This window comes from Lissotriton vulgaris, chromosome 2_1, assembly GCF_964263255.1.
Source record: "Lissotriton vulgaris chromosome 2_1, aLisVul1.2, whole genome shotgun sequence".
NCBI lineage: Eukaryota > Metazoa > Chordata > Amphibia > Caudata > Salamandridae > Lissotriton > Lissotriton vulgaris.
The window spans coordinates 865055350-865073389 of NC_141687.1; positions in this window are offsets into that span (position 1 = coordinate 865055350).

The window sequence follows — 18040 nt, forward strand, 5'->3', positions numbered from 1 at the left end:
AGAGAGAGCGGAAAATTTGGTTAAGGAGCTATTCACCATTTTTAAAGAAATATCCGCCTTATCTAGTATTGCCGCACCCGTGACAGGATCAGAGGAATCCTGTAATCGGGTAGCAGAGTTCTTTGCAGAGAAGGTGGAGAAGATTTACTCAATCTTCCTTGCTGCAGCTAGGGAAGGGTGTGCGGTTGATGAGGTACCTGGTAATATAATTGGGACAGACTGTCTGGAGATTCTTTAAGTAAGACAGATGCTAAGATCCAATCTGGCCCTCCTAAAGACCTGGCTCCGCCAAAAGTACTGAGAGGTAGCGCTGAGATTTTAGAGCCTTATATTAGACACCTGTTAGAACTATCTTTTAGTTCAGAAAAGGTGCCTAAAACATGTAAGGAGGCAGAATTCTCCCCCTGAAAAAAAGCCCAATGTCAGTATGGAGCAATTGGACAACTTGCGCCCCATTTAGCACCTAGCCTACTTGGCTAAGATCGCGGAGATGGTCGGTAACAACCAACTGACGGCTCACCATGGCACGTATAAGTTGCTTCACGCCACCCAATCAGGTTTCCGTGCGTCTCATTCGACTGAATCAGCTCTGCTTTTGTCCACTGAGACAATACGGAAATATGTGGATGAGGGACAGACGGCGGCATTAATTCTACTTGATTTAAGTGCCGCATTTGACACTGTAGCGCATTACAAGTTGCAGCAGTGTCTTAAAAGGGGAGGGGTGGCTGGTATGGCCTGGACATGGCTGGAGTCCTCTTTGCAAGATAATAGTTATCAGGTGGCACAGGGACCACATCGAGTAAAAGACATCAGGCTGAAACAGGAAGTGCCATAAGGGTCCAGTCTCAGCCCGACTCTATTCAATCTCTATGTAGCCTCGGTGGCTGAAATCACAGAAAAAGGTGGGGTGGAAGTCGTGTCCTATGCAGACGACACTCAACTGGTCGTGGCACTGATGCAATCAGTTGAGGAGGCAGCAATTAATTTTACTACAAGTCTGCAAGAATTACCGGGTTGGATGGCTAATAACAGCCTCAAACTGGACGGAAACAAAACAGAGGTGTTGATCGTAGAGAAGGCTCTGTCAGTGTGGACTTCAGCTTGGTGGCTCCAGACGCTGGGCCCTCTGCCTGCACTAAGTGAACAAGTTAGAAACCTGGGGGTTTGGCTCGACACTAAGATCTCATTTGAGCACCACACAAGACGGGTTGCAGGCACTTGTTTTGGTATCCTGCAGGGTCTCAGGAAGACCCTGGACCTGCTACCAACCACAGCCAGGAAAACCATGGTCCATGCCCTAGTAAGATCGAGGCTAGACTATGGCAATATCCTTTATCTGGGAGTGAATGCTGGGTGCATCCAGGCTGCAACGTATACAGAATGCAGCTGCTCGGTTGGTTTTGATGCTGCCTGAAGAGAGCCACTTCTAAAAAGGCACTGGGCACGTTGCATTGGCTGCCAATTAGGGAGCAGGTCCTGTTCAAATCCCTCTGTGTAAGCCACCGGTTTACACAGAGGAAAGGGCCCATCAACCTTTATAACCTGCTAACCTTATACAACCAACCTGGCATTTGAGATCTAGTGGGATGGGGCAGGTTAATGTCCCTAAAATCAGAAGTGCAAGGATGGGAGGCTGCTCCTTCCGCTTTCTGGCAGCACAACAGTGGAACTGACTCTCTTTGAGGCTTCGTTTGGAGACGTCAGAGGTGGTGTTCCGTAAATCCTTCTGGTAAATGGTTTACATTGGAGCGGGAATAGTAAATGTCATCCCTTTAGTGTCTAACACCTCCCTGAATTAGGTTATTATTGGAAGTGGAAATAGTAAATGTCACCCCTTCAGTATCCAACATATTCCCCTTATTTGTTTAGATTGGAGTGGGAATAGTAAACGTCACTCCTTTAATGCCCAACACCTTCCTCCAATTGATTTAGATTGGAGCAGGAATAGTACATTTAACCCCTTCAGTATCCAACATATTCAGCAAATTTGTTTGGCTGGAGTTAGAATAGTACATGCCCCCTTTAGTGTCCATCACCTTACCCAATTTGTTTTAGATTGGATTGGAAATAGTAAATGTCAAACTTTGAATGCCCAATGGCTTCCCCAAATTGGTTTAGATTGGAGTGGGAGTAGTAAATGTCAACATTTTAGTGTCCAACGTCTGAATGGTATTCTTTTTTTAATTGAATCAGTATTTTGTTTTAATTGAGTAGTGGCTTTTAGAGTTTGTAGGGGATTACAGTAGGAAATTATTTCAAATGTACATTATTATTTTTATTCTTAATAATTTTTTTACTGAAACAAATTATTATTTGATACATATTTGTGTAAATTATTTTATTAATTTGCTGTTATTTTAATTTTCTGCTGTTTTTAAAATTAATTGTTTGATCAGTATATTTAATTATAAATCCATTTTATATTAATTATTTCTTTAATTGTAATTGTTGTCCAATAATTATTTTGGTAATAATATTTTACTTTTTATTTTGCAAATAATGGTAATTGTTTTTTTATTGGGTAGTAAGGAGCATAAAGTATTCATATTATATATATTTTTGCTTTATATTTTTCATTTATTTTTTAATATAATTTTTTTAATGTCATTTATTTTTTATGTATAATCAATCAATCAATCAATCAATCAATCAATCAATCAGGGGTTTATAAAAAACGCTATTCACCTGCAAGGGTCTCACGGCACTGGGGGGGGGGAGCTCCAGGTCAATCAAAGAGCCCGGTCTTGAGTCTCTTCCTGAGGGTGTTCAGAGTGTGGGAGCGTCTGATGTTGACTCGGAGCTCGTTCCAGGTGTTTGCTGCGATGTAGGAGAAGGCTCTGCCGCCTGCACTGGTTCTTTGGATGCATGGGGTCTCTGGCATGGTGAATTCCTCTTGGATATGTGGAAGGAGACTCTTTTGTTGAGGTATTTGGGTTCGATGTTGCGGAGGGATTCGTAGGTGTGGGTGAGTAGCTTGAAGGGTACCCTTTTCTTGATGGGGAGCCAGTGGAGGTCTCGTAGGTGTTGGGTCATGTGCTTGTGTCGTGGTGTTCTGAGGCTGAGTCTGGCCACGGTATTCTGGATGGTTTGGAGCTTGTGTAGCACGGTTTTGTTGATTCCGGCATGGAGGGTGTTGCCGTAGTCCAGTCTGCATTCGTTGGGGATCCACTTGAAGGTCTTTTGGAGGAAACAGGGGAGCTTGAAGCAGGTCGAGATAATGGCTTTGATCTGCTGGGTCATGATGCGGGAGGAGTCTAGGATGATGCCGAGGTTCTAGGCGTGGTCCGTTGGCATGGGTGGCTTTCTGAGAGCAGTGGGCCACCAGGTGCTGTCCCACGCCGTGGGATAGGGTCCAAGGACCAGGACCTCGTCTTCTCCGAGTGCAGCTTTAGGCAGCTGTCGCTCTTCCAGGCTGCAACGTCTTTCATTCCTTCTTGGAAGCTGAGTCTGGTGTCTTCGGGTTTCTTCGTGAGCGTTAGATCCTATGCTGAGCCCATGCTGTCTCACGATGGCGGCGAGGGAGGCCATGTAGATGTTGAAATGCGTGGGGCTGAGCGAAGATCCTTGGGGTACTCCACAGTTGATCTTTGTTCGGAGAGGAAGGGAAGGAGTCTGATTCTTTGGGTTCTGCCGGAGAAAAAGGAGTAGATCCAGTCAAGGGCGGTCTAATAGGATAAGGGCTGTGGTGTGGCCCTGGTCGAGTAGCATGCGGATGTCATCGGTGGCGGTGAGGTGAGTGGTCTCGGTGCTGTGGTTGCTGCGAAATCCAGACTGGGAGGAGTCGAGGATGGCGTTCTCTTCAGTGAAGGAGGTCATCTGGGCTTTGATGAATTTCTCGGTGACTTTGGCTGGGAAGGGAAGGAGAGAGATGGGCAGGTAGTTTTTCAGATCCATTGGGTCAGACATGGATTTCTTGAGGAGGGGCTTGACTTCTGCCCGCTTCCAGTCTGTTCTGACAAGCAAAATCGTTAGATGAGATCCTTGCCTATGCGAAGATTTGTAGTGATTGTTGTGATGCAAAAAAGAAAATGACAAAGACGTTGTTGGTAGTTTAGACAAAGTTCTTTCAAACAGTAGACAAGGAGCCTTTCAAGCACCTAGAGATGGTATGCAGTTTGGAAAAGGTGGTTATTCAAGGAAGAGGTTTTGCTAATAATGCTTTTTACACCAATAATTGTATGCAAATAAAAACTGAAGGGTGTCACATTCGAGATAAAAAAGGGCCAAATGAAACAAACTTCAAGATTTCATGAGAACAGAATTCAAATACGAGTTGCAAATGTTATATATCAAATGCAGCATAATATGAATCTGATTCCACAGAATGGCATGATGCATTCAATGTTCCAAATCCTATTAGCCTCTGTGCAGAACAAGCAGAATGTAGGGACGTTATATGGAAATGTGCCTTCCGCCCCAGTCATACAACAACCTATGCAGAATAAAAAGTCAGGATGTCAACTAAATTTTCCATTTCAGCGAAAGCATTCAGTAATTAATTACAATTTTCAACTACCTCCAGCGACATCCAGAGTTCCTACAGGACTCCATCGTATGCAATGATGGAGCCTGAGACAGGGAGGATTCCATGCTTAGTGCAGTCCTAAAGGTAGAACAGATTTGACATTTTCTAGAAGAGCTTAATGGCCATTCAGCATTGTTTTTGATTGATACAGGTGCTACCCGAACCACAGTTAGACCAGTGGAAGTATCCAATCTACCCCTCTCAGGAAAAAAAGTCCAAGTTGTAGGATTTTTAAATAAACAAGTGTCTAATAATATTGTCAGCAAATGCCCCAGGTAAAATTGGTTCATGTGTTAATAATTATTAGTTCAGATTTAGTGGGACAAGTCCATACAATTTGTTTGCTTGTGATTTTTTTGTGCAAGGTAAATTGCATAATTTACTGCACAACTGATGATGTTTGCATTCTAACAAAGAATGACTAGGATGATTTCAAATTAAAATGACAATAACCAAAAGTGAGAATGCTCCCAGTTCTCACAACAGAGGACTTTCTTTCAGATTTACGGCACAGTGAAAAAAAGAAACGTTTGTGATTTGTCAGAGACATAAATTGGGCTAAATAAAAGTCAAGAGCCAGTACAGGTTTCTGTAAAACCAACAAAAGTGTGTCACTGCACACCTGTAAAGGCTCAAATGTGAAGCTGAGGTGATGATTTCACCGCACATTAATAAAATAACTGGGAAGGACATTTTGAGTGAAGTGCTAGGAAGACCATGTAATTCATCTATCATGAGCTTGAAAAGGCAAAGTGGCAGATGGAGGATAATTTAAGAACTGCTTAATGTTAACGATTAAAGAGCTGACTACAATACTGTCGGAAAAGGCACCTACCGTTGGTCAGAGCCTTTCTGACAGCATCGTAATCTGCGTGTCAGATTCCTTTCCTCCTGCCTCATTACAATAGAGGCGGTCAGAAAGGAATCTGACTGGTCATTCCAACTGACTTCGGGCGGGCTTAGAGAGCCCAACTGCCAATCGAAATACTGTCAGTAAATCTAAGGTCGGCTCTTTCCACACTTTACGATGTCAGGTTTCGGTAGCGTTTCTGTTGGGGCCTTTCCGACATACTTAGAACTCAACTTTGGGGGCCCACAGCAGGGAATCCAGGGTTGCATGGCCTTAAGTTGGAGGCCGAGAGGGCACCCATGGTGCCCCCCTGTTGATCTCTGAACCCTGTGGCAGGCACCTCCTATTTTACAATGGGAGCAGTGTTTGGTCGCATCCTTATTAGTCGGTCGGGACTGCCGACCTGGTGTCGGTCGGTCACATGAGCGACACGATTTCAGGAAGAGGAAACTCTGGCTAACATCTTAATAGGGCCCATAGTGATTCAATATTGTCCTGTATTTCCGAATCCAATAGTGATTTTGTTCTACTAGATGTAGAATGGTTTACAGTGATTGCTTTGAGTTCAGCATTTTTCTCTTCATGATGATAGTATTGTTTCGATTCACATTTCAAAGTACAGTTCTTGTTTGGTGTAGGATCAGACAGAGGTGTACAGAGAATTCCTCAATATTTTCACAAATACTCAAGAAAATTGTACATTAGATTTGCCTTGTTGCTTAGTCCTTCTACAGTACATTGATGATTGCAACTAAAATAAAAGAGGGCGATAAGTTGTACAAAATTGCGCTCTAAAATTATTTGGCTGAAAATGAGCATTAATGGCATTATTACGATGTTGGGACACAGAATCGGGAAAGTCCGACCTCCGGTCGGCGGCCCCGACTGCAGCATTACAATGTGACATCCCATGGTGTGGTTGCATACTCCCATTTACTCCCAGTTAATGGCCGCAGCACAAGCTCCATAGAGAAATGGGAGAATCTGTTGATCCCTGCATCGTGTGGCAGGCACCTCAAGGTATCAACAGTGGGGCACAATTATGTTATGTTATGTTAAGATAGCTTGTAAAGCGCACAGCTGCCCCAGCAACGGGGCGTCCCGGCACTGAGCAAAATAGAACTTAAGCAGCGAGTATCCCTTCTGAAGAAAAACAGGAAGGGCCAGAGAAGACGGTGGGTCAGAAGAGGGGGACTTAGTGCAGGAACAGGTGGGTCTTTAACGCTTTTTGAAAGTTCAAATAGCTATTCGTGCTCCGGATGTGAGACAGAAGATCATTCCAGAGCTTGGCAGCCAGAGCGTGGAACGAGCGACCACCAGCACGGGCCCTCTTCACACGTGGTATAGAGACCAAATGTTTGCCTGCAGAGCGCAAATGCCGCAAGGGAGTGTAAAACAAGAACAGGCCAGATATTATACCAGAAGTGGGGGATTTCAAGATCTTAAACGCAAAGCAGAGAGATTTAAACTCCTCCCATCTCTCCACTGGAAGCCAGTCTAGCCGCCAAATCATACTAGAGGTGGGGCAGTGGCTGGACATGGCAAGAAGAGTTCTGGCGGCGACATTCTGGACCCTCTGAAGTCTTGAGATCTCATTCTTGTTGACCCCAAGATAAAGCACGCTGGCATAGTCCAGTCTAGATAGCACAGATGCTTGCATAATGGTCTGCCGGAATGAAGGGTCAAAGAAACCCAACATAGGTCTAAGACTGCAAAGAATGCCAAGACAGGTCGCCGCCAACCTCTTATTTTGAGTTTGAAAGCTAAGCGCTGAGTCAACCCATACACCCAGATTTTTCACCACCTTTTTTGGAATAGGGGGGGTCCCAGGGAGGAAGGCCACCAATGCCCGCTCCACAGCTCATGATCCTTCCCGACCAGCAGGACCTCGGTCTCGCTTGCGTTGAGCTGTAGGCAATTGGCAGTCAGCCACTCTGCTACATCTGCCAAGCCCCTTTGAAACTTGGCTGCATCATCTTGGCAATCATTGGAGAGGGCGACAAGTTGGGTGTCATCAGCATATCACACACTTGTCAACCCTCTCCTTTTGGCTTATATGGCCAGCGGCTGAACATACAAGTTAAAAAGTGTAGTGCTCAGTGCAGAGCCCCGTGGTACCCCCTGTTTGATTGAATACATCCTAGATGAAAATGGGGGAGCCAAAACTTAAAAACACCTATCTGAGAGGAAAGAGGTAAGCTAGGTCAGGGCAGCACTTGCAATGCCGGCCTCCTTCAGTCTTTTAATCAGGATCTGTTGCGAGACCGTGTCAAAAGCGGCACTGAGATCCAATAGGATCAGTGCAGAGGACCGCCCCTCATCCTAAGCTGCGCTCAGATGTTCAAATACAGTTAGGAGGGGTGATTCAGTATTAAGACCACGACGGAAGCCACACCGAGAGGAGTCCAGTAGGTGATTTTCCTCCAGGTAGTTAGAAAGATTCGAATTGACATGTGCTTGGGTGATTTTAGAAATCCAAGGCAACAAGGAGATAGGGCGGAAGTGCTCCAATTTAGTCGAGTCAAACGTGGGCTTCTTTAGAAACGGCCTGCTTCCATGACCTAGGGACAACGGCCCTGTCAAAAGACAGGTTAATGACCTTGCCCAGCGGTGTAAGTAAAACCGATAGTAATCTCCTCAGATGTTCCGGCTTCATAGGGTCAATAGGGGAACTCCCGTTCCAGCCGTTTACACGCTTTACGCATGGTGGAAAGGATGCCATTGTACCAGGGGTTAGACTTGGTACTTTGTCCCTTTGAACATTTGGCCGGGACCATAGCATCCAGTGGAAGCTTTAGCCAGTCAGTAAAGACATCACTGGCCAAGTCTGGCTCGTCAGGCCAGCAGGGCATACTTGTTGAGAGAGAGGTGCAGAGCTGGTCAAAGTTTAATTTATGCCAGGGGCGGCGGAGAGTGCAGTACTGATGGCCTGCGGGATGACACCACCCCAAGGAGCTTCATAGAGATCAAATAATGATCTGTCCAGCCTAACGGTGTAGGGGTTGAGACGGAGAGACCCGAAAGCTTAGAGAAAAATGGGTTGAGTAAGTGGCCCGCAGAGTGGGTAGGACCGGGAACCAATTGAAACAGTTGGCAGGCCGCTAGGTCCGTGAAAAAATTAGCTGCTTCAGAATCGTGCAGATTATCAAGGTGAAGATTTAAATCACCAGAAACCAAAAAGCTGGCTTACCTCACAACCAGGGTGCCTACTAGATCTGCCATCACAATCCTCCCCTCCTTGGAAGGGCTCGGAGGGCGGTAGACTCCGTCACGGTAAAATAAGGGTTGAGAGAGATCGCGAAATGGCTGCACTCACAACCCGCCACATCTTCCTTAACCAGTGAGCAGGTGAGATGTGATTTACAGACAACTGCCACCCCCCACCCCCTTGACTCTCGATTGAGAGTACAAATGCTGTAGCCTGTGGGACGTGTCAGACCTGGTTCAACCAACTTGTTGGCTGACAACCAGGTTTCTGTCAGGAAAAGAACATCCGGAGACTCGTCTTGAAGTAGGTCGAACACATCTTGATAGTGTTTGACCAGTGATTAGTGATCGAGAGTTAAGACTGAGCATTTTAATGTTCTGTCTGAGACCAGCGTTTGTATAAGCCGGTGTCGCAGGATGACTTCACAATTATAGCCACAGCTCCTGCTGCAAAAAGGACCCAGGGAGTGTTGGGTAGGGGAGGGTAGACAGTGCTCATTAGAGATCTGATAGCCAGGATGTTGTCGCGGGAGTAGGAGTAGGGATTTTCCTCAAAACTGCCAGAGTGTCTGGCGACTGGCATCATCCTGGCACGGACGGGCACAGACGAGCTTGCCTTAGGTGTGCCTAGAAGCACCATTGCCCCAATATGGAGTAATTATTGTACAACAATTTTGTGTCAAGGTGCTATCAATGCGAGATGTAATCAAGGCTTGGATTACCGTTTTCTTAGCATGAATAGGAAGCAACAGTAAGAATGTCTTTAGTGCTTTCAAAAACCCAAGACATATTGTAAGTTGAGGGTCTTTCGAAACCACGGAAAATAATGGGATCATAATCAGTGCTAAAATGGATCTGTAGCCTGCAAAAATCAAACTCTTTGAGAAATGTTGCCTGCTTGGCAGGTGATGTGGCAACATGTGGGGATCCGAAGGGGTCAGGGGTCATCCATACAGGCTCAAGTGAAGCAGGGAATGGAGCGCTGATCCGTCGCAAAAACGAAATTCCAGATATGAGAACCTAAGAGTGAGGACGGAATCAGAGCTGCCTAGATAGGTAATCAGAAGCTGATGTGGGGGCCCTAATCGGGTGTCCTTGGGCAGGCTCTGATCAGGTTTCTTGCTTCGCTTTTCATATAATGCAGAATCTTCCACACGGTGGCTGAAACCCAACGAAGCAGGAGACATAACACAGCAACACCTTTAGAAAAGGGTTTTATTTTGCGAAGTGCAAAGCCTCTCTTTTTAGAATAAGGCTTGGGGTTTTATTTTACACAATGCTCTTTAACAGAAAGGCTTTTCCAGATGGCAAAATAACAACATTCAAGTATATTTAGCGATATATATGTTTATATGCATGCAATAATAAAACACTTGGTAAATGCAACAGTTAAACGTATTAATAATACTGATGAAGAAACAAGCAGCAAATGATATAAGACTCAAGAAAATATAATATGGGACGTCCTGCAAGAGATCAGAAAGATATATACACTAAATACTTCAAATGATTACTTTGGATGCGCACCTCACTCAGTCACAAATCACAAAGAAAACATATCAAATGATCACCCAATCATTCACTCGACATCCTTGCCAATACTCGCTGGGGGGGTCCGTTCACAGCTTGCTTGGACTCTCGACTGGGACTCAAGTTCCGTTTGTCTTACAGCAGTACGTCTACTCTGTAAGTGAGCACCCAACTAAACTGTCAACAAACCCCAGCTTTATAGTCTCAAAACTCACACTAGAAGGTTCGAGAAACCTTCCCCCTGCGCCAAAGGAATCTTACCAGGACTGGCCAGCTTCCAAGCAAGCATTCCATGGCAGGAAGGAGTTCCCACATTCCCTCTACAGTCTCGCATGTTCCCGCCTTTATCTTGATGAAGCTCACGAAAGCCTTCGGGGGTACATTAAACAATCTCTCACAAAAACAATTCTTGAAAGTGATTAACCCAAACAACTTGCAAGCGTGGCTGTGCATGCAGATAAAGTTCAAGCCAGGCAGAGTCAGAATTCAGGATGACATGAGGTCATGTCAAAGCCAGTAGTAAGAACTTAATAATACTTATCAATGTATAACACAATGCATATTTGTGCACCACTGCTTATAAGATCACATACTTCATCTCTCAATGTACAACACAGTGCACCACTGCTCATAACTCTGCACTTCGAAACCAAAAAGTACATTCCACATTCCACACCTCACTATCTCTCTCTCATGCTTCCAAATGCACATCCCACACGTTCTTGGCAAGGTTGTTCTACTCCGTGACAGCTCCAACTGAAAGGCTGCAAGATTACAAGAAAGAAACCTTTAAGAGAGGCAAAGGCATATGCAGGATGTCGTACATTCAGGCTAGCTCTAAAATAACACACCGAAGTCAATTAAAATATTGATAGTAAAAGGTCATCACATGGTGTCAGACCACAAGAGTGCTTCTAGCACTACAGCAGGAGGCACAGCGGATTGCAGGGAAAAAAACACAGTAGGTAATCAGGTCCGTAGCAGTGGATGTTGGTCACGGGCAACAGTGATATGGTGTACGGCCAACTGTTTAACGGTCTACACTGGTACTCAATATGATTTTGGAGTGTTTCATGATGTTGGACTTTTGTGGTTCTATCGGGGTTTAATGACATCCTCTGACACCCCAATAAAGAATGGCCCAAAGAGAAATGCTGTTCGAAAATGACCTGCACATAAGAGCAGCGATGACATAGTTCAATTATGTTAACAACTTTGTAGACCAAGTTGCAAAATGTTGTGCTCTTATGTGTAGTACATTGTCATCAAATGAGAATGAAACAGATGTGAAAATGTTATTAATTTGAAAAATATAACATCACCGGTTGTAAAGAAAGGCAATATGGCCCCAAGATAAAAATGATTGTGGAGATCAAATGATGAAGGTATGTGTTGTCAGACTCAATATTACTGCAGATGGCACAATACATGCATGGACCTACACCTGTGGGATGTGACGGCATGATAAATACATTTAAGAATGTTGGTTTAAGAATAATTTTTCAGATATTGCAAAAATGTTTTGTCAAAGGTGTGTAACATAACAGACGGTAAATGTGGGGAAGAGGACACCAGTGACTATGGAAGCAGAAGGTCATTTCACAGGGCTGCAGGTGAATTGTGCAGATGCCACCATACAATGGCCTTAAATATATTTTAGTGATCATTTGTTTTCAAAATGGATTGAGACGTATCCATCGATGGTATGTGAATCTTTGCTATTATCCGTATCTTGTAGATATGGTGCATTACTGCCCTTTTCTTTGATGCACAGCAGCTCAAAAGTAAGTTTTGCTGCACTGCAGTGCATCAAAATATAGTAAATGAGGCCCAATGTTTGTACTTTTCTTACTTTTTCTGGACAAGTATGTGCATATGGGAAGCTTTACTCTATAGGAGACTGAACAGTGATTTCGAAATTGCGATTCTCTCTGAAATTACTATTCCTAATGTATGATAATATTCTTTCTAATTGTGTGATTCCTAGTAGGTCTCAAATCAGCCGACCTCATGAATAATAATGAGGTAGGTCAGTTTGCACCCCATCAGGAAAGACAGCCATCAAAGGGATGGTGGCCCGCTGATTGCTTTTCAAATAAAGCATTTTGTTTTGTAATGGTGCTCATTTTCTGTAAAAGAAAATGGGATATGTTAAAAAAACAAAAACATTTAGTTTTAGTTTTTTAAGAATAGGGATTGGTCTGTGTGACCGCTGCCAACTCTTAAAAATATTTGTTTTAATTTCTTAAGGGGAAGGGGTCCTTTGGGACCCCCTTGCTGTTTGAGATTTGCTTACCACCTTCTTTGAAGAGGTAGTAAAATATTTCTGTTTTTGCGACCAGAATTCGGTCGCAAAAAATAATACAGACCATAAAGAATCAGTATTTGGAAGGAATGCCCTAAACATGCCCCTTCCAAACAGCGATTCCTTATTACTTTCTGAACCCATTTAACTGTTTGGCAACAAGTTACATGGGTTTAGTACATTTGTACAAACCATTTAGCAGTCACAAATCCTGTGATGTAGCACATCGTAGGCTTTACAACTGCTAAAAATGCATGTGAACCAAGCAACTTTGAAATAGTTTCTTGTTTCTACTGGAAGCTATTGACTGCCTATCATATGAGTGCGATAATCATTACAGCTCTATGCAGCTGCATAAAAAACAGTTATTACTCAGCTAATCTTTATCTAGTAAGACTGATTTATAGGTCATTTCCACCAGTCATTATACGTAGGACCATTTTTTGCATTGCCTTTAGGTCTTTCTTTGGAAAAAAAATATTAATTTACCTGAGCATTTTCAGTTGACTTTGAGCTCTCTTGGCAGAGTTTTATGATCCCCCCAAGATGGAACCTATGATCCAGTATGAAACCCAAAGATTTTGCCTTTTTCGGTTGATCCTAAGGTGGCAGCGCGCATTCCCTGCTCGCTTTGCGAGGCATGCAGTATTCGAGTATGAAGTGGAAGCTCTGTTGAAGCTACGCCCAGTCTCCGCCCATATTTTTATTTGGCTTGTGTCATTATCTTTTGTAAATGATGCCGTCTTATTGATTATGAGTCTTATTAGTCCCTCCTTAATATGGCCATGTCATAATTTGTACCCTCCCATTGCTACTGGCCCCTTTACTTCGAGTGTTGCACAGTACGGTGCCTGTTATTTAGAATGTGAGCACTACTTTGTCCATGCCTTCCTGCCCCCTTCTCTGCCCTTCCCCCACCCTTACTCCCATTATCCATTCTTCCCTCCTCCTGTTGTCAGTAAAGCAATGCAATATTTCCTCATAAATGAGAGTCCTATTGCATTGCAAATGCTTATTTCCCTCACTTTCACTATTTTTAGTCAACAGTTGCCTTCCACTCCTTCTGTCACTCTTTCCCCTCAACACACGTTTCTTTAACTACAATTCTCAAGATCTCCACTGATTAACGCAAGTTTCTGCTAACTACTGTCCATGTTCTGATGTGGCTGTCGCTATTTCGCCTTGCTGAAAGTTTCCTTAGACTTTAACCCGCTGCACCTCCCCCCTTGTTGTCACTTGAGCCTTTGCTGCTGACTGCTCACAACCTTCTCACATTAGAGCCCCTTCGTCTTATTACCACCTGTCCTTATTTAACTTCAAGTCATCTAGCCACCTCACTTTTAATGCTTCTCAGTAATTCTTCTCTTCATGCACCTTTCCTCCCTCACTTAACTCTCCATGTCCCAGATCCCTGTGTGAGCAGCTCTCACAGGCTAGAGTTTCCCTTTGTAGGGTTGGGAAGCCCTGCTTTCACAGGATCAAAGAGTAATACACATCCCATAAAGCCAAGAGAAAACAGGGCTGGGCGAGCTACCCACGTATGTTATCGGGAAGACCAGAACCTCCACACTGATGTCGTGCATTTAACGTTTATTTAACATCCCCATGCTGTCATCTTTTGCACGTGACCTCAGTAGAAAAAGTAATTCCCTTTGGGTATCCTAAAACACCATAGCACAAGCGCTCAGACACATAACCATATGACCAGAACATAACACCACCACCATCAAAGGGCCAAGTGCTGAACAATTTTAGAGTACGAATATTTTATTAAAAGTAGACCAGACGAATGGTCACACATGGAACATATTTTGCATAAAATATTAAAAAGACTTTTTTACTTCAAAATAAAAACATCATATACATTGCAAAATAAATTTTTAAAAGAACTTATAAATCAGTGCAACATGCAAGAAAAATAATTCTAGTCATTTAAAGGCAAATACATAAGACAAGATCATTTGTCCAACATTTCATTTTCTGTGGAAATACTACTGTATTTGTAACAAATGTCTCACAGTTGAAAATGTGCCTTTTTATTAAAAAAGCATCAGCGCGTTTCCGTGAGTGTAGTTTTTTAAGCACCACCTTCTTCAGGACACGAGACAAAATCTCCCAAACCTCAACATGAATCTGTACATAACTATAATAACAGAGAAATAAAAAAGAACAGTTAACCCTTGATAGGTCCAAATATAAACAATGTTTACATCCTGGTGATACCTGTAACAACTCACCACCCCTTTCCATACGGCAAAGACACAGTAAACTTGTGTCAATAAGTCACAGTTGGTAAAGACTTTATAGAGAGGGCTTTAGTAATCTTGGACCAACCCATGGATGTCTCCCTCATACTAATGAGACTCCCCACGTCCTAATATTGCAATTACACATATACATACACAATCACATATAGTATCCAGTATTGACCAACGTATAGATACCTTCTCTGTAGCCCCGATGTTTTTCAAATTAACACGCAGATATACCCTTTTAGCAAAAATGTCTGGGGTGGATTAACCTCCCTTTCAGTTAGACACCTCTGATGTCCTAAAAAATTAATGGATCTATCTTATCAGGGTAGGGCATATATTCCACAATAGAATATTTTTAAGTGGAAAAGCCCCTTACCTTCAACGCCTTTATTTCCTGCATCCAATGATTGGAGGGAGATAAGGCCAATCTATGCCTCTGTGCTGAAAAATACAAACAGAAAAGTGATTATTGTTTTGCCCTGTTTTCATAACTCCAGTAGGTAATACATAATTATTCATTTATTCATGTCACCATAATTACCTTCAAATAGGATGTCCAGGCGCCCACCTGACGCCCCTTCACATTTCGATATATAGCTGGGTCTCAGACTATTTTTTCTTCCTCCTGTAAGTTCTCTAGGTTTCTCATGTTACCTCAGCAACTCATGGTATATCTGAAATATATGAGATGGTTCCAAGTTCTAGCAAACTCAAATTGTTTAAATATTCATTGACGAACTTGAGTCTGCATTCTCTTAATCAATGGATTAACTCTCTACCTTCGATTGATCAATTCAAGGAACTTTCATCCTACAATCTATCCAGAGGGCTTTAACATTAAATATCTCTAGATCATACATCCTCTCTCTTTTTAGATATCTGAAGTCCTACAGTCTATATTAATTTGTTTTATAAATTTCTTTTAAACTAGTGGTACCTGATATGCTCTCAGTATATTCTACTCATCAATTTGTGATTAACTACAATACCCTATACTTGATGCATTTATCTGTACAAATTCAGTTTCTAACAGTCATATTTTATGGCATTAGCCAAGCTCCCTAACCCACATTCCTCACGGTGCCCTGTATATGGACAAACAAATGAGCAGCCTAATATTATTTCCCACAGGTGCGCCCAATATTGTAAAAAGGCAACACCCTCAATAGGAGCTCCAGGCCCAGGCTTGTTGAATAGTATTCCTCAATCTTCAAAACCGACACCATCAACTTTGCAAATTTAAACATCCCTGTATTCAATGCAACCCAAGATTAGTCTGAAGACAAAAATCCGCCTCACTTTCTTACCTCATATTAGTCGTCTGCATGCAGGGTATCAAAGCCTTCGGGGACAAAAAAACATGAATCTTCATAACCCTGACAGCAATCCAGTTTTTTTTTTTTTTATTTTTTTATTTTTTTATTGAAGTCTTGGACACAGAAAAGCATAACGTTAATAAACCCAAATGTACACAAAACATCAAAAATCAGTAAACACACATATCACCATGACAGTAAATTTGAACAATGAAGATAAATACTGAAGGGAGAAAGATGAACAGAAAAAAGAAAAAGAAAAAAAAAACAACCATATATACCCTCAGGCTCAATTAACATCAAAATAGAATGAACCCCAGATTTTCTCAAACTTCCGAATCAACCCCACTCTTTGAGCATACACTTGTTCGCTGTTTCTAACTTTTTGCATTTTATAACGCCATTCATGTACGTTGGGGCAATATTGCGATCGCCAATTTTGAAGAATTAATGACCTCGCCACAGCCATAGCGATATATATGAATTTAACTAGTTGCCCTTCTAGCATCATTTCAGGATCGAATCCATACAAAATCATTTTATAATTAACAGAGATTGAGATTTCGCACTGGTTTTGCAGAAACGTGAATATATCTTCCCAGAAAGGAACAATTTTAGGACATTTAGCAACCACATGCAACCAATTAGCAGAGTCATGCTGTAAACACCTATAACAATTCGAAGAGCACTCAGGATACATCTTATTAATTTTGACCGGAGTTAAATACAGAAGCCATTTACTGAAAAACAGCATTCTGCGCCAATTGGCCCCTCTCAATGCAGAGAAATTCAACACATTAATTCTTTTCCATACGGCAGGCGTTAATACCATGTTTTCCTGGTCTAGCCATTTATTACTTGCTTTGCCACATAGATTCGGATCCCTGTTCATGGTTAAACGTAGTTTCCACTCCCCTGGCTTTCTTTCTTGTATTGACAGAAAAAGTTCATTGAATAGTGAATCAGGGGGGGAAAGATGTGTGGGATCTAATTGAAGCAAAACACCATGGGTCTCATTTATGAAAAGTGACGCATCGCTGCGTGAAAACAGCGATGCGTCACTTTTCACTGCGCACTCCTTGCGACACCAATGATGCGTCATATTTAATGTATGACGCATCATGTCGCAAGGACTTACAGATACGTCAGTATTTCTGACGCATCTGTAAGCGCAAAAGTGACGCATTGCTGGAGTGTGTCACAAAAGTAACGCAACTCCAGCAATGCGTCCTTTCACATGGGGAAAGCCCCATGTGAAAGGGCTTGCGTAAGTCTTACGCCTGCTGTGAGGCAGGCGCAAGATTTTGACGCAACAGCGTCCTAAAAGTGACGCAGTGAAATCTCATAGATTTCACTGCGTCACTATTACGAGGCTTTTTGCGGGAGAACGCCCCCTCTGCATACATTATACCTGACGCAGGTATAATGTGGCGCAGGGGTTTAAAAAGTGACGCATCTACCTAGATGCGTCACTTTTTAAATATGGCGCACCAAGGTGCATTTTGTACGCCGCTGGTGCGTCACAAAAAGTGACGCACCGGCGGCGCAAAACTGACGCAAGGCCTCATAAATAAGGGCCCAGGAATCAGCTTATATGAGCCCAGTAAGATAAAATTACCCTGAACCCGGGCCGTCAAATCTGACATCCTAATCCAGGTGTCATTTTTTTAAAAATCATTCAGTTTCCTGAACCCTATTTTCTGCCATTTTTCTACTAACTCCAAATTAATATCCACCCCAGAGAATGAAAAAACGGAGCTAATGGGAGAGAATATATTGAGAAATGAGAGAGAGTGCCTCTTTAGGAGTGCTGTACGTCTTTTAAAAAACCAGTGCAAAACCGTGTACCTAACTGTTTTTGGTGATTTGAAAACTTGAAGCGGTGAGGGAGTCTGAGCTTCTTTACAAATCAAATCAAAGAAAAAATTGATAAAAAGTTGTTGGGTATTGTCCTTAAATCTAGTCATAAATTGAGCCAAATAAGCATTATAATAGTCTTTCAGATTGGGAAGAGCAAGCCCTCCTTGTTCCTTATCCTCAAATAAAGTG